Raw genomic sequence first — 21,867 nt, forward strand, 5'->3', positions numbered from 1 at the left:
CTCAAGGATCATCTCAGAATGCTAGTGACTGAGCATGAAGTTGTTATAGGGATAACCTTGAATTCATGCTACTTTATATTAAAAGGTAAATCATTAACAAACACCATTGTTACGATTGGTAAAAATTACCACAAATTGCACAACTGATTGTGATACTAAAATGACAAGCAATTCCCTTGATGATCTAAAGTAGAAAAGGCAATAGACAGCAGGAATTTGTAATAAACATGGAAAATCTGACTTTGGGGAGGTTCCCTAATTTATGGAAGGTCCTAGATAAATAGTCCTATATTTCACTTTCAGATTCAATAGCATTCAGTAGCTGCTACTGCCTTGCTTTCATATAGATATCAAATTTTTAGAAATATTTATATGAAACAAGGTGAGAATTTTGTAATAAACACGTGTGTGCATGTGTACACATGTGTGCATGGAATATGCCAGGAATAATGATTGATGAATTGATAGTTTTACCTATATTTCACAACTAATCCTTAAAACAACTCAATGAAAGAAGTGAAGATAATTCCACTTTATATATAAGGAAACAGAGGCTCAGAGAACTTACATAATCTGCCCGAGTTCATACACTTAAAAAGCAATGAACTAGTATTTTCTACTATGGAAAATAGTATGGAGGTTCCTCAAGAAATTAGAAAAAGAACCACCATACGGTCCAGCAATCCTACTTCTGAGTATATATACAAAGGAAACAAAATCACTGTCTTAAAGAGATACTTGGATTCCCATGTTTCTAGCAACGATATTTAACAATAGCCAAGGTATGGAAATAACCTAAGTGTCAGTCAATGGATAAATGGATAAAGGAAGTATGATATATATACAATTGACTATTATTCTTCCTTCAGGAAAGAAGGAAATTCTGTCATGTGAGACAACATGGGTGAACCTGGAAGGCATTATGCTAAGTGAAATAAGCCAGACAGAGAAAGACAAATACCACATAGTATCACTTGTTTGTGGAATCTAAAAAATATATAAAAATATTTTTAAAAAAATATACGTATACCCATAGAACTCTGCCTAGAAACAGAAAGTAGAAAAATGGTTGCCAAGAGGTTGACAGTGGGGAAAGTAGGGAGAGGTTGGTAAAAGGGTACAAACTTTCAGTTATAAGATGAGTAGGGTCCGAGGATCCAATGTATAACATAGTGACTACAGTTGATAACACTGTATTATAATCAAAATTTGCTAACAGAGTAAAACTTTAATGTTCTCACCTACACAACAAGCTAAGTATGTGGAGTGGTGGAATGTGTTAACTCAATGAAGGAGAATCCTTTCCATGTATACATATATCAAATCATCACGCTGTATACTTTTAAATATCTTACAATTTTATTTGCCAGTTGCACCTTGCTAAAGCTGGAAACAACAACAACAAGAGAAGCAATGAAATTGTGTCACAAATTCAGGACGTTCTAACTCCAAAATCAGTTTTCCTTTCCACCGTTTACTTCCCTCCCATTTTCTTTTACTGCTTTCCTTAACAGAAATGTAGGAGGTACTTATTCTGTGCCAGATGTGTTTCCAGGTGCTATGTATACACCAGGGACAATCCAAAGTTCCTGACTTTGGCTTGGAAAGGCAGATGGTAATCAAATTAAAAAAAAAACAACAACCTAAAATAAGTACATAATGTACCTTCAGATGCTGGTAAATTTTATGAAGGAAATCTCCAAAAGATAAGGCATTTGAGAAAGAGGGATGAGGTAACAGGTCAGGGGAAGAGGTGAAATTGTTCTTCAGATATGAAGGTCAGGGAGGTCTAGAAACTGATGTGCTTTATAAGGTCTTGACTGCTTTATTGAAGTGACTAAATTTCACCATGGCCCTGTGAACAAGATGCATTTGTCAAAGAAGACCCTTGGTTGCTTTCTGCACTTTGTAGCTCATGGTTTTATGCAGCAATGTCTGCATCTGCATCCGTTATGAAAAAGAAGTGTATGAGATGTCTTTAAATGCATGGGAAAGCATCTCAGTATACATAAAATGATTTTAACTCCTTATATGGCAAGTAGGTACAGATCTTGTGTTTAGGTTGAATGCTTATTTAACGAGGACCAATATTACATGTTTCGGAAAGAGGAAGAAAATTAGATGGAAGAGAGAGAGTAAGTGAGAAATTAGGTATGGCATTAGGGCAAACTGCTAACGAAAGCAGAATGTGAAACCTATAGATACAAAACAAAAGCCTCAACTTTGTGTTACTCGGGAGTGTATAAACCTTTGGACAATTCAATTCTAGAAGCAAATAAAACATGAGTCATTTTATGAAATGCCTCAGCATTGTAATCAGAGGTTCATTTTAAGAATAAATTGCAGCATCCCACCAATAGATAAATGGATAAAGACACACACACACACACACACACACACATCCATTGCATATATATATATATATATATGCATATATATATATGCATATATATATATATATATATGCAATGGATTATTACTCAGCCATAAAAACAAATGCTATCTTGCTATTCAAAACAACATGGATGGAGCTAGAGATTGTAAATCTAAGCAAAATAAGTCAATCAGAGACAAATACCATATGATCTTACTAATATGTGGAATTTAAGAAACAAAACAAGTGAGCAAAGGGAAAAATAGGGAAGCAAACCAAGAAACAGATTCTTAACTATAGAGAACACACTGATGGCAACCAGAGTGGAGGTAGGTGGGGGCATGGGGAAAATAGGTGATGGGGACTAGGGAGTACACTTACTGTGATTAGCACCAGGTGTTGTATGGAAGTGTTGAATATTGTACAGCTGAAACTAAGATTACAGTGTATGTTAACTAACTGGAATTAAAATAAAAACTTTTTAAAAAAGTATAAGTTGCAGCAGACCAATTAACTGAATTTTGCTGATTTTAATTGCCTATTATTTTTTTTCCAGCAATTTGATCATTATTGTAACTTATTTCAACAATTTCCTTAATCTTCTCAGAGTGACACTCTCAGATGTAACTGCCTTTTAAAAAATGCTGAATCTGTACATATAAAAACTTTACAGTCAATTTCCTTCCTTTAAGTTATAAATAAAATGGAAACACTTGGGTTTGTACCCTTCCACCATGTTTGAAGGGGATTTAATGAGGTGGAGAGGGAGGACAAGATGGAGAGAAACTACTTACTTTGATGGAGGCAAATAGTGGAGGAATGGGTTTCGTCTAATTCATTTAATCTCATCAACCATTTTCACCACCTCCAAGAATCAGACCCTGAAGCTAAGTTGGACACTTCTGGAAGTAAATGAGCAAAAACTTCAGTATAGGATACTTCTAGGTAGGAAAAGTTCAGATAACTCTACCTCAGTAATTACTTCATTAAATACTGCCATGAGATAAACTGCTTTGATTGAACATTTCCAATCTCCTTGAGAGATAGGGTTTCTTTCAAATGGGTTCTAACCTCCTCTCTCTATCCATCTGCAGATACATAATTGATATTTGTTTTAAAAATTTTTTGAGTATAGTTGACACACGTTACGTTAGTTTCAGATGTATACATAATGATTCCACAGTCTTTTACATTATACTCTGCTCATCACAGGTGTAGCTAGCATCTGTCACCATGCAGTGCTATTACAATACCACTGACTATATTCCCTATATTGTAGCTTTCATTCCTGTGACTTATTCATCCCGTGACTGGAAGCCTGTATCCCCCACTTCCCTTCACACATTTTGCCAAACTCCTCATCTCCCTTCCCTTTGGCAACAATCGCTTTGTTCTCTGTATTTATGAGTTTGTTTCTGCTTTTTGTTTATTGATTTGTTTTGTTTTTAGGTTCCACATATGAGTGAATTCATATGGTATTTGTCTTTCCACATCTGACTTATTTCACTTGGCATAATACCTTCTAGGTTCATTTTTGTCACAAATGGCAAGATCTCAGCATTTTTTTTTAAAGATTTTATTTATTTATTTGAGAGAGAGAGCACAGATGGAGAGGGAGAGAGGGAAGCAAACTCTCTGCTGAGCAGGGAGCCAGATGCAGGGCTTGATCCCAGGACCCTGAGATCACTACCTGAGCTGAAGGCAGTCACTTAACTGGTTGAGCCATCCAGGTGCCCCAGATCTCAAACTTTTTTTTAAAGCTGAGTAATATTCCATTATATATGTAGATTACATCTTCTTTATCCATTCATCTATCAATGGACATTGGGGTTTCTTCCATATGTAGGCCATTGACAATAATGTTACAATAGCATAAGGGTGCATATCTCTTTCCAATTAGTGTTTTCATTTACTTTGGGTAAATACCCAGTAGTAAAATTACTGAACCATAAGGTATTTATATTTTTAATTTTTTAAGGAACCTCCATACTATTTTCCACAGTGGTTGCACAATTTCGCATTCCTACCAACACGCACAAGGGTCCCTGTCCCCCACATCCTTGCCAACACTTATTATTTATTGATTTTTTAAAAAAAATCTAGCCATTCTGACAGGTGAGAGGTGATATCTCATTGTGGTTTTGATTTGCATTTCCCTGATGTTGACATCGTTTTATGTATCTGTTGGCCATCTGTATGTCTTCTTTAGAAAAATGTCTGTTCAAGTCCTCTGCCCATTTTTTAATTAGAGTATTTGTCTTTTTTGGTGTTGAGTTGTGTAAGTTCTTTATATATTAGATATTAACCCTTATCAGATGGAGTGTTTGTGAATATCTTCTCCTATTCATTAAGTTGCCTTTCATTTTATTGTTGGTTTCCTTTGTTGTGCCGAAGATTTTTATTTTGGTGTAGTCTCAATAGTTTATTTTTGCTTTTGTTTCCCTTGTCTGAGGAGACATAGTTAGAAAAAATGTTCTGACAGTCAATGTCCAAGAAATTACTGCCTATATTTTCTTCCAGGAATTTTACGTTTTTTTTTTCTTGTGTTTAGGTTTTTAACCAATTTTGAAGTTTTTGTGTGTGTATGGTGTAAGAAGGTGGTCCAGTTTCATCCTTTGTAGGCAGCTGTCCAGTTTCCCCAGCACTATTTATTGAAGATGCTATCTTTCCCCCATTGTATATTCCTGTCTCTTTTGTCATAAAAGAGTGGGTTTACTTCTGGGGTCTCTATATTGTTCTATTGATTTATGCAGCTGTTTTTATGCCAGTATCATACTGTTTTGATTACTACAGCTTTGCAGTGTATCTTGAAATCTGGAATTGTGAGGCCTCTAGCTTTGTTTTTCTTTCTCAAGATTGCTTTGGGTATTTGGGGTCTTTTGTGATTCCATACACATCCTAGTAGTATTTTTTTCTAATTCTGTGAAAAATGCTGTTGGTATTTGGTAGGAATTACATTACATCTGTAGATTGCTTTGGGTTGTATGGACGTTTGAACAGCATTAATTCTTCTAATCTATGAGTATATCTTTCCAGGTGACAATATATAATATTTCTATATATAACATCAGTCACTACAAATAGTGACAAATAGTGACAGTTTTAGTTCTTCCTTTCTGATTTGCATGCATTTTATTTCTTTTTATTACCTGATTGCTCCCAATAATGTGTTGAATAAAAATTGTGAGAGTGGGCATACTTCTTCCTGATTTAAAAGGAAAAGGTGTCAGTATTTCACCACTAAGTATGATGTTAGCTGTGGGCTTGTCATATAGGACCTTTACTGCACTGAAGTACATATTTAACAAATCCCTAAATAACATACTGATATTTAGTGATTTTCTTCTTTCCATTTCTGCTGGAATTACTTATTCTCCATTCTTATGCTTATTGAGCATCTACTGTGTTTTTTTAGTACATTGTTGCCAATGTAAAAACTGATCACTATATACTATAAATTCTGGAGTTTGTGGGAGAAAGAAAATAAAAACAAACCATTATCCAAATCATTATTATTATTCTGAACTGTCTTATTTGTCTTTACCTTTGTACCACAATTGACATGACCTAATACAGAATGGGACTCTCTTAGAGAGCATTAGTTAGTCTGAACCAATCTAAAGGATCCAGAGATGAGTTAGTTTAGTTTGTAGGGTAGGGATGACCAGCTACTAGTTTTCACTAAGATTTTGAAGAGTTGCCTAGGTTTTATAGTTGAGTATGAAATACAATGTGTTCTGTTTTAGTAAAGTGGAGTGTAGTTGTCTTGCTCTGAGCTGAGTACCATGACCAAAGGATCTATAGCAGAACCAGATATAGATACAGGTACTAGAAATGATGATGCAAGAATTTATTAGGCCAAATTTGAGGGGAAAGTACTCTAAATCCCCTCCTATGACTATACTTCCAAAGGAATCCCTCTGAGTCTGGCACCTGACAGTATTCATCAAACTATAGTTGATAAATTTGCTATGAACTTACATTCAGACACTTACTGAATGTTTATGTGCTAAATACTACAGTAGACATTTGGGGGAAGATGTTTAAGAGTCAATTCCTTTTCCCAAGTTCTTTACGTATTACTTGGAGGAGACAGATGAACATGTGAAACAATAGTAATAGCAAAAGATGGTTTGATTGTTTTTCAGAGTCCGCAGTCTCTCATGGTTCATCTCCCCAGTCTGAGGGTTTTGGAGGGGCTGGGGGTGGGAAGTTGGATGAGCCTGGTGGTGGGTATTACGGAGGACACATATTGCATGGAGCAATGGGTGTGGTGCATAAACAATGATTTCTGGAACCCTGAAAAGAAATTTAAAAAATAAATAAAAATTTAAAAAAGACTTCACTAAAAAAATAAATTAATTAAAATAAAGATGGTTTGAATGCCTGGATTCAAGGTAGAAAGGGATACAAGTAAGTGGAAAGTAGAAAAAAAAATCCATTTTACTAAGATCTTTGGAAAGCTTGGAGACCTGAGATAAGCTTGCTTTGAAATCTGGGAAATAAAAAAATAGAATAGCAATGTGCTTTGTTGAGGGGAGGGACATTTTCCTGTCAAGGGTAAATATTTGTTTTAGCTTGGGTTCCCCAGATAAGGGTTTGAGTGAAGTCATCACAGGAAGTCCCAGTAGAAGAGTGGAAATTAAGACAGAGTAGGGAAGGAAGGAAATAAACATTGTTATTGAGCAAGTTACTGCTCTTGACAACCAGAGGTCAACCCTATAATATAGTATGCACTTCAGAAGGGCAAGGAACCTGTGATATGTATTCTCCAGCCCTCATAAATCAGTGGTGGAGGGCTGTTCCACACAGGTGTTAACTGCCCAGAGCTCTCGGCTGAGAGAAAGCCAATAGGTAGAGAGGTCGCAGGTTTGTGTCCTAGGATCAGCGGCATACCCTGAAACTGCACAGCATGGGGAGATTGTGGCGGGGTTGGGGGGGGGCGGTGTCCTACTTTTGGAGCAAGTGTGGGGAAATAGTCCTGCAGAGGATCTCAGGTTTGGCATTAAAAGTATTCTGATACTTAAATCTGTTTGGAATTGACTTTGCTGCAGGAAATGTAGAAGACACACACTCAGCAAATGACACTAGAAGGTATTAGTCCTGGGGATGTTTGGGAAGCTTGGTTTCTTATGTCTCTCCATTTTCTCTTAAGAGATGTGTTTATATTATCAGCAGTGGTCTTCTTCCTCCCCAGGGTGAGGTCCTGATGGTCAGGGGCTTACCACAACCTTTATACCAGTAACTGCTTTACTTGGTGTTCTAGATTCTTTTTTTTTTTTAAAGATTTTATTTATTTATTTGTCAGAGAGAGAGAGAGAGAGAGCGCGAGCACAGGCAGACAGAGTGGCAGGCAGAGGCAGAGGGAGAAGCAGGCTCCCCACAGAACAAGGAGCCCAATGTGGGACTTGATCCCAGGACGCTGGGATCATGACCTGAGCCGAAGGCAGCTGCTTAACCAACTGAGCCACCCAGGCGTCCCTGGTGTTCTAGATTCTTTTATGAGATGTCAGTCAGGTGCCACAAGAGAGGACAGAGGAGAGGCTCAGGAAAACAATGCTTTTTATACTCATGGCTTCTAGAGACAGGAGGCATGGTGTGACACGCAGAGCCACATGCAAAAACCACGAGGGTGGACATGAGGCAGAATACAGAAATGAGGAGAAAGCTTGTGTCGCAAACTTTGTTGGGGTTTCCATGGGGAATATACAGTAGGGCAGGGTAAACAGTTTAGAATTGGCTAGTTTGAATAATTTTGGCAGACTCTAAACTACGGGAGTGGTCTCTAGTTGTCCTAGTGGCCTTGGGGTGATTAAGGCAGAATATTGTCTCTTGGGGTACACAGATAGAGGCAGGGTTCTAGACTGGTTAATTTGCATATCTAAGTCATGCTCTTGGCTGAATCTTTTACCATCTCTAAAAATTGGCCAGCCCCAGAAGGGGCAGTCATTCCCCAGACAGAATTTTGCTTTTTTAAGATGTGAAGCCATTACAATACATGGAAAACTAAAAAAAATGTGTATGATAAACTCTGGAACTCCAGATACTATCTTATTTGGTTACAGAAATTGCTCATCTGGATTTAATGTCTGGGTTCTGGGTATAATTTCTTAGTCTGCCATCAGCACTCTCTTACTACATTGTGCATAGTTTATATAATAACAATGAGCTATCACATGTAGGCAGTCACTTTGCAACCATGAAAATTAAGACCAGTCTATGAACAAGAGCCACCACTTATGTCTTGGATGGCAAGGCCTGGGAAGGATTCATCTCAGCAGGCAAAACTATCACACAAGGAGGTTTGCCCAGTGGTGTATTCCACTGTGCACAGAGAGCAGAGAACTATAAAGGAGGGTACTTTCAGTAGCACTCATGAGTCTCAGCATGAGGACCTTTGGCAATAATGACTTCATGGAGCCTTCTCAGCAGAAATATTGTCAGTAGACAAGAGAGACAGATGGTAGAGGAGAGGAGAAATGTGGCAGGCTCAGATGGCTGCCTAGGCAGTTGTACTCATTAGCATATGTGAGTTCTCTTATAAACACCTAGATTTGTTTGCAGAAGGAGTTGGAGGTTGCTGTGTGTGTGGGGTGGTGGACATGGTAGGGGGCTGTGAGGAGGTGGAAGGCAGAGAAATGCTTTTTCTTATAGTAACATGAGGGTAGGCTGCCTGGGCACTTAAACATTTTTTTTGTATTATGTAGGTCACATTTTCATGCAATCTCCAATAGAATGATTTAGCCCCGATTCAATGAATGGTGGAAAACCCAGTATTCCTCAAGATTATCATGCAAAACCACTACCACATCACCAACAAAAGAGTGCTGGGCACTTTTATGCTCTCTTTACATATATTATCCCCTATATTCTCATGGCAACTCCTTGGAGCAAATTCTATTATAATTTTCATTTTAGAGGTAAGGAAACAAGTGTAAAGAGGTCAAATACTCATCTAAGACCACTGTTTTAGTCAGGTTGGGCTGCAATAACAGAACCATAGGGGCATCTGGGTGGCTCAGTGGGTTAAGCTTCTGCCTTTGGCTCAGGTCGTGATCTCAGAGTCCTGGGATGGAGCCCTGCATTGGGCTCTCTGCTCAGCAGGGAGCCTGCTCCCCACCCCCCCGCCTGCCTCTCTGCCTACTTGTGATCTCTATCTCTCTGTCAAATAAATAAAATAAAATCTTAAAAAAAATAACAGGACCATTAACTGAGTGGCTTAAGCAATAAACATGTATTTCTCATAGTTCTGGAGATTGGGAAATCCAAAATCAAAGTACCAGCAGATTTGTTGTTTAAAGAGAATATATTCCCTGGTTCCTATTTTCTCACATGGCAGAATGAGAACAAAGGAGTTCTGTGGGATCTCTTTTATAAGGGCACTAATTTCATTTATGAGCGTTCCATCTTCATGACCTAATCACCTCCCAAAGGCCCCACATCTAATACCATCACATTGAGGGTTAGGCTTTCAACATATAAATTTGGGGGATATGAGTCTATCGCATTCTGCCCCCACCTTCTAAATTCTTGTCCTTCTCACGTGCCAAATGCATTCACTCTATTTCAACAAGCTCCCCCACCCCAATCTTGACTCTTTCTAGCATCAATTTAAAGTATAAAGTCCAGGGGTGCCTGGGTGGCTCAGTGGTTTAAAGCCTCTGCCTTCAGCTCAGGTCATGGTCCTGGGGTCCTGGGATCGAGCCCCACATCGGGCTCTCTGCTCAGCGGGGAGCCTGCTTCCTCCTCTCTCTCTGCCTGCCTCTCTGCCTACTTGTGATCTCGGTCTGTCAAATAAATAAATAAAATCTTTAAATCTTTAAAATCTTAAAAAAAATAAAGTATAAAGTCCAAAGTTTGATTTAATTATGACCTAAATGAGATATGAATGAGACTCATCTTGAAGCAAAACTCTTCTCTAGTGTTGAAACTATGGAATCAAATAAATTCTCTGCTTTTGAAATACAATGACTGTGAGAGGCATGGACCAGACGTTCTTATTCTAAAAGGCAGAAATAGGAAAGAAGGAAGGCTGATGGGTCGCAGCAAGGCAACTCTGATATCTTAAGGCTGGAGAGTAATTCTCTTTGGTTTGATGCTCTTTCTTCTGGCTCCACTGGAGCAGTGATCTTATTTCTGAACCCACTGGGACAGAGGTCCTACCTTTTGGACCTATTAGGGTAGTAAAATCACTGCCAGAGTTCTGCAGAGCCCTGCCTAGTCCCTGGCTTTCTGCAGTGGCACTGCTCATGTTGCAGCTGTATCAGAGCTAGAGATGTGACCCAGAGCTCTACAGGGCAAACCAGCCCCCCAGCTCCGTTAGGCACTGGCCCAGCCCTTTGAAATCAAGGTGAAGGCAGCCTTGCCTTTCTGGGCCTGTGATGGGAGTAGCAGCCCTAATATCTGAATTGCCTTTGAGGTTCCTCTTCTCTTATCTTGAAGAATATCCCATGCTTGCAACCAAAAAGTGCTCTGGTCTGGTCCTTTGGGATCTAAGAAGTCCAACAGTCTTCTTTCATTACTCCTTTAGTCTCACCTGACAGTGTTTCTTCTGGTCTAATCCCATCTCTGTTGCTGGATTTTGTTGAGACAGTTGATTAAGTCTATGATTTTTCCCATCTTTACTAATCTCCTTATAAACAATTGCTCAGGTACACCATTGGTGTTCCCTTCCAAACATGCCTTCTCATTTTTTTTTTTTTTTTGCAATATGGACAGGCTGAGAATTTTTCAAATTTTTAAGTTCTGGTTCCCTTTTGTATAACAATTCCATCTTTAGCTCACTTCTTTTATTATAAGCAGGCAGAAGGATGTATGCTACTTCTTTAACATTTTGCTTAGAAAGGTCTTCAGCTAAATATTCAATTTCATTGTTTGCAAGTTCTGCCTTCCACAAAACACTACAACCTGAATATAGTTCAGGCATGTTCTTTGGCTCTTTATGACAAGGATGGTCTTTTCTTCACTGTCTAATAACAAATTCCTCATTTTCATCAGAGCCTCTGTCAGAATGTCTTTATCATTTGTATTCCTACCAACTGTGTGTTCATGACCATTTAGGTATTTTCTAAAAGGGTGGTTCTTCTCTTTCATTCTCTGGTGGTCTTTTTCTTTCTGAGCTCCACTTAGAAACACCTTTACAATTTTGTTCGTGGCAATTGTGGCTTTTTCTAGCATGTACCCCAAACTCTTCTAGTCTTTAACCTGACCCAGTTCCAAAGCCACTTCCACATTTTCAGCAGCACCCCACTTCTCAGTACCCATTTTTATCTTACTCATCCACACTGTCAGTACACAGCAGGACTGAGCAATGAACCCAAGCAGCTCTCTGTGCTCTGACCTTTGTTATTTAGTGGATTTTCTGTCTACTCTATGTCCATTCTTTATCTCACTTCTGTTTATGTGCCCTTCTTGACCAACCTGCCATCACCCTCCAACAATTTTTTCATTCCCTCAAAATTCCATTAACAATAGAAGTCCGTTGTGCATAGGAGATTGTTAGTAAAGTTTTGGAGACTGAGGGTGGGGGATTCCAGGCTAGCCCAGTGCAGGTAATGCACCAAATTAACACTTAATATTTGACACCAGTGCTAAAAAGCCATCAGCTGTTCTCCATTATGGGGAATTTCTCCAGACTATTTCTTTATCTAAGTCAGACCTTATCTCCTTTCTCTCTAGGTTATCCCTTGCAGCAGATTAGCTTTAAACCTCTTTTCTAAACCAAGAAGTGGGCCTGGGTTTGCATATCCAGAAATTGGTTTGGATATATTAATTTTGAGATACTCATTAAGTTCCCTGTGTTTCCTGTCCCTTCTTTCCTGTTATTCATCTATTTGGCTTTCTGGCCTCTGGCATCGAGGTCATAGTGCTGCTGTTGACTCTTACTGAAATTGAGACTGGGAGCCAAAATAAAAATTTGTGTTTTTTTCTAGTAGTGGTTTGCTCGGATTGAAGTTTAATGGTGTCAATGAAGTCTAGGTTAAAAACTAAGGCTTACAGATAGTAGTTCAACAAAAGGTAAAGTAAAATATTGTCTGATTTTTTCTCTCTACATCTTTTCTTTTTTGTGTAACATGTACATTGAATGAGCTGTATTTGTTATAATATGAGCCCCAAACCTCTATGCTCCATTTCCTTGATGTCTTTCAAACTTACGGGATAACTTTTCCTGAAATTTTGCAAAATTTTCTGGCAGTTTACCCAGCTGTCCCTTCTTAGTAAGTAAAATTTCGTCTGGCCTGGTCACAGGTCATTTCCATAAATAAACTGCTCAATCTAGTGCAATAATAAAAACTTTTGAACTACATTCAAAGTTAATTTTTTTCTGTCCTCCAGTTGGGAATTCTTGGGTCAGGTCGGCCTGCCTTGGAGAAGGAGATGAAGACTTCATCTCCGTTTCCCTACTTTCTTCTTACCACTTGTTCATTACACTTTGCCTTCTTTAGGGTTTTTGTTGGGGGTGAAAGCGTGGTCTCAGGTGGCTGATTCAATGTCATCTGTGATGGTATCTTCTAGGAGTGTCCCTGTTCCAAGGCTGATTCTGCCTCTTGTGGGCTACCTCTGTGTTTGTCTATGATATCCCCTCTGGGTCCTTTCAACTGCTATCTTCTAGATGCAGGCAGCATTAGCCCCACCAGGCCTGAACAGATTCCTTCTTCAGCCTCTGGCATCCAGCTTCTTATGCCCCATCCCTTGAATGCATTTCTCTACAGCCGCATTCCTGGGCATGATTCACAGCATCTCCAGGTGATTCCCTGATTCATGGCCCACATTTGGTCCACAGAGAGCAAACACTCGAACCTCCCAGAGTTGGTTTAGTGCAGTTTATTCTCAATGCCACTTCTTTATCAAGCAGCCAAAGCCTCTCAGCCAGTCTCTTGCCTGTAGACACTTTCATAAACTCCAAGAGAAGAGAGTCAAGCCAAACTCTCTCTGAGTATTTCTCTTTAAGTTCCTCTCTGCTTCTAACTAGGTAAAAGGCAGGGAAATAACCACAACTCTTCAAACATACTCCAAGGAAACGCTCTCCTTTTTTTCTTTTTTGGCTTCGATCCATTTAGACACTTCAGGTCAGTGAGGTTAGGGTTGAAGTTGGCATTAGCCCTTTTGCATGCTCTATGCATACGGATCACCTGGGGAGGCCGTTAACCTAGGATCTGATGTAGGAAGTTTTAATTGTGGCCTGAGATTCTGCATTTCCAATGGGGCCTCAAGTGATGCTTTTGTTGCTATTTCATACAGCACCCGGTTACCCATTCTAGAGAATATCTTTTTAGGATACAGGAATTGTTTTGCCACATATTAACTTATTTCCACTTTAGGTCACAGTCAAAATTGTTACAGAAAGAGTCCCATCCCATCCTTCTGTCAAATGTCCAATGGTGAGCTAATGGCCAGGAAACCTTTTAAATGTTATCATGCTGGATAAATAGTTTCTTATCTAGGTGCTCTTTTGGCCTATCAGTTTAAAATCGACCAAGTGCCTTCTATGAGTCAAGAAGTCTTCTAGAAACTAAAGAAACTACCATGTTGCAATATGCAAACAGGATTCTAGCTTATTCATTTAATTTGCCACTCCTTTTTGGGAAGTCAACACCAAAGATTGGAAAGCTGGTCACCAGTGTTTTTCCTTATTCAGTATCACCCACTGAAGTTTCAAATGCGGTTAAGGGCATCTCAGAATTCATAAAGGTAAATATTTAAACATGGATCAAAATCTCTCTCTCTGGCCTATAAAGCATACGGAGAAAGTTTGCTTATCATCACGATCAGGTGAGTATCCTCAGAATGCAAAACCTAGGAGGTATTGTTAAGGATCAACCACAGGTGGCTCTAGAATGAATAAATGAGTATTTTTCTGAGTGGCAGCACAGGACTCTGTGCCACAAGTGGGGCCTAAGAGAAGTGTGACGTCATGTCTGTCCACACAGTTGTTTGCAGTTTATTTGTTGAAAGAGAATTTATTTCCTTCTGCCCTGGAAAGACCAAGGCTAAGTATAAAAGGAATTAAGTGGTCCTGAGTTTTAGAGAGCTAACAGCAGCTGGAGATGCCTGCATCCCAGAAGGGTTTGCTAGGAGAACTTAGCCCTTCATTGACTACCATCTTGCCCCTTCAGGTGGAGAGGGAAGAAGTGGGCTGGTGTCTCCTCTTTTTTTAAGCTAAGGAAGGTTGGTGGAGAGAGTGATGAGAGAATCATCTATGATTTTCAGGAGCCTCAAAGTAGGAGAAACTTTGCTCGACTTAGACACATGCTTCATGAGAGAACCTTCTAAACTGCTAATGTATATTAAAGCACAGGAAGAGAGAATTAAAGAAAGATGGCATAATGAGATATTACAAGGCAGAGAGAAAAACAGGACACACCCCACATCTAATTCCTAGTTTAAATAGATACGGAAGAGAGGACATCCTCCCATATGTTGGCGATTGAGGGCAGTGATACCGGAGTCTTGCTGCAACTAGTGAATTATGGAGGAAAAAGGGAACTATGAGTCTTAAGGATGTTGCCTGAATCCATAAGCTGGAGGTCATCCAGAAGAAATGGTTCCATTTTACAAGGGACTGCCAGCGTGGAGGAGTGCCACTTGTTAGAGCTGCACCTATGCCTACCTACCTACCGTCCTATAATGAGAATGCCTCTGGTGCCTCAAGGGGAAATCAGCATGCCCACTTAGTGAAGTGAGACATTTCTCTTTTTCCCTCTTTCTCTTCCTTACCTATAAGGTGGAGGAGCTGGTGCTCTGAGAAAGGAAAATGGGGAGCAAAGAGCAGACTCCATGATTCCCCTTCCTTCTCCTGAGTTAGACACAGAGATATTTTACCTGAACAGGAAGGAGGAAGAGAAGAATCTGCTTTAGGTTTGAGACTGAAATTGTAAAATCAATAGCACTACTGAAAATATCTAAATGACACCACTGTAAGTCAGAAAGGAGCAGAAAGTTATGGCATCCTTAAGGAGACCTCTTCTTTTTGGTGGGACTTTGGTGGGATAAAGCACAGTTAGGGGCCGTTAACTGAAAAACATAAAAGTGTTATGTTCAGTGGAGAATATACTGTAATATACCCATTACATATGGATGATATGACACTATAGCTATTCAAAAGTGCCACATGGTTTAGCATATCCTAAGTGCAATTTTGGTAATAGAGAAAATAAGCAATAAAAAGGGCAGAAGAGATATGCTAAACAATTTTGTGAGGAGACAAATGGTAATTCAGTTTAACACCCAGCCTCTGCACCACACGCACACGGATTGTCTCTTTTTTATGTCTGAACACATGGATCATCACTTCTTTTCATAGAATTAATTTAGTTTTCTTGAGAATGCTAATCTACAGAGAGGATTTTGAGGCTGCACCTAAAGAAACATGTTCTCTGTCCATCTAGGCTAACAGTAAACTACACATTTTCCTGGTCCTATATTTGCTCTGTCACATGACACAGTTAATTTCTTTTGACTTGACTTCTATTTTGTGTTTTATAAAATAGTTTCACTTACCTTTTCTCCATGTTTGCATTAGACCCACGTTTGAATAAACTTTGAGAAAAATAAAAGCCACATACGTAATAGCTCAAACTAGTGCTATTGGGTCCATTATCAAAGGAATGAGACTGAGACAAAGTGAAAGTTATGCAAAGCCTTATTCTATGCCAAGCATTAGAAGTCAGACTGACCGGCCAGGGCTGCCTCCGAGGAGAGCTACGATCCCTTGGTCTTACAGGCTAGTTTTATAGGGCACAACTGCAGACCTCTACGTATGTGGCTTTGGCTGATTGGATGTCTCCTACCTGTGTATTTTAGTAATGGTTACCCAGAACTAATACTAGTAACTGCTGAGGTGTTTATTAAACAACAAAATGGCCTTGTTTTAGGTATGTGTTTTAGCAATGGTTACCCGGAACTGGTATCAATAACTGCTGAGGCATTTATTAAACAACAAAATGGCTACCTAGGCAACATGGAGTCACTATGGCTAAGTAGGCCCAGGCAGGCCCCAGGGGTTTGACAGGTTTTAATGTGGAATTGGCCCCAACAGTGCCTCGGACAGATTCATGTACAGATAGGGGCTTGGATAGGAGATGAATGGTGATGAGAAGACCCCATCAATGAGCTCAGAGAAAGCTCAGGATCCTGGACAAAGATTATTCTTATTGTTAATGACACTTGTCTTTGAGATGTAATGCATTTAGTTAAGAACACTTCCTACCCAGGATCTGAGTCTGACATTGGGATTTTGGTTGGAGGTTGTGGTGACTCCATTCACTTGGCTTCTGGTGACAGGAGGAAGATTATTGAACATGTTCCTTGAATATACAGATGCTTTTGGAATACCTGAAACCATGGCTACTCAGGAACATGTTAATGCAACACGTATTTGTCGTGCACCGTATGTGAAACATTAGGTTTGGCAGGCTACCGTCAAGTGAAGGACTTATTTTTTGCTTCAAACAATTATGTAAAGGACATGGCACACACAAGCATTCAGAGACAAACAGTAGCCAAATTAGCATTTTTCCTACCGAAGTATATGAATTTCTAGTACTAAGGGTTGGTTGGGAAAGAAAAAACCAAATAAAAATTGGATGGTCTGTGGAAACATATTTTGAGATATATTGAATGAAGTCATTAGACATTGTGCAGCCAATGGCAAAGTAAGTATCATAGACAGTAGGAGGAAGAAGAAAGAAAGAAATGGTTTGGGCCAGGAGAGGTCAGGGAGAGCTTTGTACAATAGTGTGACTTTAGCTAATCTTTGAAAGAGGGAAGACGTTGGAAAGGAGGGAAGGAAGAAGGCATTTCAGATAGTCCAGTAGACACAAGCAAGTCTCAGAAATCAAACTAAGCTCCAGATGAAGAGAGAGGAGCTTTGTATTAGCTGAGTTTCGTGGTGAAGGAGTCCAAGATAGGGGTTGGACATGTAACGAAAGATAAACAGACAGTACAGCAGAGCAGTATGAATGCCAGGCAGAAGCATCTGGAGTGATGAAGAAGGGCATTTTAAGTTTTGATTAAAGTTCTTCCTGAATGATCTGAATGCACTTTCTTATTTGGAAATCTGGTGTTCTTTCAGATGTTAATATGTGCTTCGTGAAAAACTGTATAATGACCACACAAAGTGTCTTTACTTTAGGACTTCTCAGTCTTTTATGCTAAAGTACACTGGGGCTTTTCAAGAGTGGAATGTATTATTTCATTAAAAAACTCCCACTACTGGGTATTTACCCCAAAGACACAGATATAGTAAAAAGAAGGGGCACATGCACCCCAGTGTTCACAGCAACAATGTCCATAATAGCCAAACCATGGAAAAAGCCCAGGTTCCCTTCAACAGATAAATGGATAAGGAAGATGTGGTTCATATGTATGATGGAATATTACTCAGCCATCAGAAAGGATGAATACCTACTATTTGCATCAACATGGATGGAACTGGAGAGAATTTTGCTAAGTGAAATAAGCAGAGAAAGACAATTATCTTATGTTTTCACTCATATGTAGAATATAAGGAATAGTGCAGAGGACCATAGGGAAAAGGAGGGAAAACTGAATGATAAGAATTTAGAGACGGAGACAAACCATGAGAAACTCTGGACTCCAGGAAACAAACTGAGGGTCACAGAGGGGAAGGGGGTGGAGGGATGGGATAATTAGGTGATGGGCATTAAGGAGGGCACATGTGGTGATGAGCACTGGGTGTTATATGCAATTAATGAGTCACTGAACTCTACATCAAAAACTAATGATTGGGGCGCCTGGGTGGCTCAGTGCATTGAGCCTCTGCCTTCAGCTCAGGTCATGATCTCAGGGTCCTGGGATCGAGTCCCACATCGGGCTCTCTGCTCAGCGGGGAGCCTGACTCCCCCTCTCTCTCTGCCTGCCTCTCGGCCTACTTGTGATCTCTCTCTCTGTCAAATAAATAAATAAAATCTTTAAAAAAAAAACACTTAATGATGTACTTACTATATGTTGGCTAACTGAACATAAAAACAAAAAAACAAAAAAACCCTCCCATTCTACTTTTCTGTTTTTCCTGTGGAAAAAATTGTGATTTTATGAAATTAAATTGGGAAAATACTCTACCAGGTATTTTCCCACTCTTCTCTTGGATGAGGGGAAGAAGAATGAGAAGTATCCTTCTTGGAGTGACCATGTTTCTTTATCAAATAATAGAAATATTAGAAAAACAAGACTATCATTTTAATAATATAATTTCAATAAAAATATAGAAAACACAATATGCTGTTATTTGAGAACACATACCAAGCTGAAAATGATCTTTAATGAAAGAACATCTAATTCTTTAATTTTAATTAATAATTATTGGAGTTATAGCAAACTATTAATATTTACATTATTTTGTAAACTTCTCATGACTAGTGTTAGATTTTTTCATGCTTATTAGCCTTTGCTTTTTTAAAAAATTTATTCTATTTTTTCAGTGTTCCAAGATTCATTTTTTATGCACCACATCCAGCACTCCATGCAATAGCCTTTGCTTTTTTAAAATAAATGTTTTAAGGGAGGAGTCAAGATGGCGGAGAAATAGCAGGCTGAGACTACTTCAGGTAGCAGGAGATCAGCTAGATAGCTTATCTAAAGATTGCAAACACCTACAAATCCAACGGGAGATCGAAGAGAAGAAGAACAGCAATTCTAGAAACAGAAAATCAACCACTTTCTGAAAGGTAGGACTGGCGGAGAAGTGAATCCAAAGCGACGGGAAGATAGACTACGGGGGGAGGGGGCCGGCTCCCGGCAAGCGGTGGAGCAACGGAGCACAAAATCAGGACTTTTAAAAGTCTGTTCCACTGAGGGACATCGCTACAGAGGCTTAACCGGGGTGAAGCCCACGTGGGGTCAGCGTGGCCTCAGATCCCGCAGGGTCACAGAAGGATCGGGGGTGGCTGAGAGTCGCAGAGCTTGCAGGTATTAGAACGGGGAAGCCGGCTACAGAGACAGAGCCCAGGAGTGAGCTCACAGTTCAGGGTTACCTTGAACTGGTCGCAGGCTCGGTCAGCTCAGAGCACGGCCGGAGGTCAGGCAGACAGGAGTAAATGGGCGCTGTTCTCTGAGGGCGCACTGAGGAGTGGGGCCTCGAGCTCTCGGCTCCTTCGGGCTGGAGACTGGGAGGCCGCCATCTTCATTCCCGTCCTCTGGAACTCTACGGAAAGCGCTCAGGGAACAAAAGCTCCCGAAAGCAAACCCTAGCGGATTACTCAGCCTGGCCCCTGGTAAGGGAGGTGCAATTCCGCCTGGGGCAAAGACACTTGAGAATCACTACAACAGGCCCCTCCCACAGAAGATCAACAAGAAATCCAGCCAGGACCAAGTTCACCTACCAAGGAGTGCAGTTTCAATACCAAGGACAGCAGTGGAATTCCAGAGGAGGAGAAAGCAAAGCACGGAACTCATGGCTTTCTCCCCATGATTCTTTAGCCTTGCAGTTAATTTAATTTTTTTTCTTTTTCAATTTTTTTTCTTTTCTTCTGTCAAATTTTTTTAAACTTTTACCCTTTTCTTTTTTAATGTTTTTTTAACTAGTTTATCTAATATATTTATATTTTTTCTTCTTTATATTTTTTCTTTATTTGTTTTCTTTTTTTTAATTCTTCCTTTTTTTTTTCTTTTTTTTTTCTTTCTGAAACTCTTTTTATCCCCTTATCCCCCCCCCTCATGATTTGGGATCTCTTCTGATTTGGTTAAAGCACATTTTCCTGGGGTTGTTGCCACCCTTTTAGTATTTTACTTGCTCCTTCATATACTCTTATCTGGACAAAATGACAAGGCGGAAAAATTCACCACAAAAAAAAGAACAAGAGGCAGTACCAAAGGCTAGGGACCTAATCAATACAGACATTGGTAATATGTCAGATCTAGAGTTCAGAATGACGATTCTCAAGGTTCTAGCTGGGCTCGAAAAAGGCATGGAAGATATTAGAGAAACCCTCTCGGGAGATATAAAAGCCCTTTCTGGAGAAATAAAAGAACTAAAATCTAACCAAGATGAAATTAAAAAAGCTATTAATGAGGTGCAATCAAAAATGGAGGCTCTCACTGCTAGGATAAATGAGGCAGAAGAAAGAATTAGCGATATAGAAGACCAAATGACAGAGAATAAAGAAGCTGAGCAAAAGAGGGACCAACAGCTACTGGACAACAAAGGCAGAATTTGAGAGATAAGTGACACCATAAGATGAAACAACATTAGAATAATTGGGATTCCAGAAGAAGAAGAAAGAGAGAGGGGAGCAGAAGGTATATTGGAGAGAATTATTGGAGAGAATTTCCCCAATATGGCAAAGGGAACAAGCATCAAAATCCAGGAGGTGCAGAGAACCCCCCTCAAAATCAATAAGAATAGGTCCACACATCATCACATAACAGTAAAATTTACAAGTCTTAGCGACAACGAGAATATCCTGAAAGCAGCCTGGGAAAAGAAGACTGTAACATACAATGGTAAAAATATTAGATTGGCAGCAGACTTATCCACAGAGATCTGGCAGGCCAGAAAGAGCTGGCATGATATATTCAGAGCACTAAATGAGAAAAACATGCAGCCAAGAATACTATATCCAGCTAGGCTATCATTGAAAATAGAAGGAGAGACTAAAAGCTTCCAGGACAAAGAAAAACTGAAAGAATTCGCAAACACCAAACCAGCTCTATAGGAAATATTGAAAGGGGTCCTCTAAGCAAAGAGAGAGCCTAAAAGTAGTAGATCACAAAGGAACAGAGGCAATATACAATAACAGTCACTTTACAGGCAATACAATGGCACTAAATTCATATCTCTCAATAGTTACCCTGAATGTTAATGGGCTAAATGCCCCAATCAAAAGACACAGGGTATCATAATGGATAAAAAAATAAAACCCATCTATATGTTGCCTACAACTAACTCATTTTAAACCCAAAGACACCTCCAGATTTAAGGTGAGGGGGTGGAAAAGAATTTATCATGCTAATGGACATCAGAAGAAAGCAGGAGTGGCAATCCTTAGATCAGATCAATTAGATTTTAAGCCAAAGACTATAATAAGAGATGAGGAAGGACACTATATCATATTCAAAGGATCTGTCCAACAAGAAGATCTAACAATTTTAAATATCTATGCCCCTAACATGGGAGCAACCAACTATATAAACCAATTAATAACAAAATCAAAGAAACACATCGACAATAATACAATAATAGTAGGGGACTTTAACACTCCCCTCACTGAAATGGACAGATCATCCAAGCAAAAGATCAACAAGGAAATAAAGGCCTTAAATGACACACTGGACCAGATGGATATCACAGATATATTCAGAACATTTCATCCCAAAGCAAGAGAATACACATTCTTCTCTAGTGCACGTGGCACATTCTCCAGAATAGATCACATCGTCGGTCCTAAATCAGGTCTCAACCAGTATCAAAAGATTGGGATCATTCCCTGCATATTTTCAGACAACAGTGCTCTGAAGCTAGAACTCAATCACAA

General features: G+C 39.4%; 1 long non-coding RNA gene across 1 annotated transcript in view; it reads right to left on the reverse strand.

Annotated features, from left to right (window-relative positions):
• Positions 1 to 19,518, reverse strand: part of LOC125094361 (uncharacterized) — a 29,648-nt gene extending 10,130 nt beyond the window's left edge. The window contains exon 1 of the long non-coding RNA XR_007125481.1: positions 19,369 to 19,518. This is a non-coding gene — a long non-coding RNA (uncharacterized LOC125094361). The remainder of the gene's footprint in view (positions 1 to 19,368) is intronic.
• Positions 19,519 to 21,867: the final 2,349 nt, after the last annotated feature.

Source organism: Lutra lutra, chromosome 2 (assembly GCF_902655055.1).
Source record: "Lutra lutra chromosome 2, mLutLut1.2, whole genome shotgun sequence".
NCBI classification, from domain to species: Eukaryota; Metazoa; Chordata; class Mammalia; order Carnivora; family Mustelidae; genus Lutra; species Lutra lutra.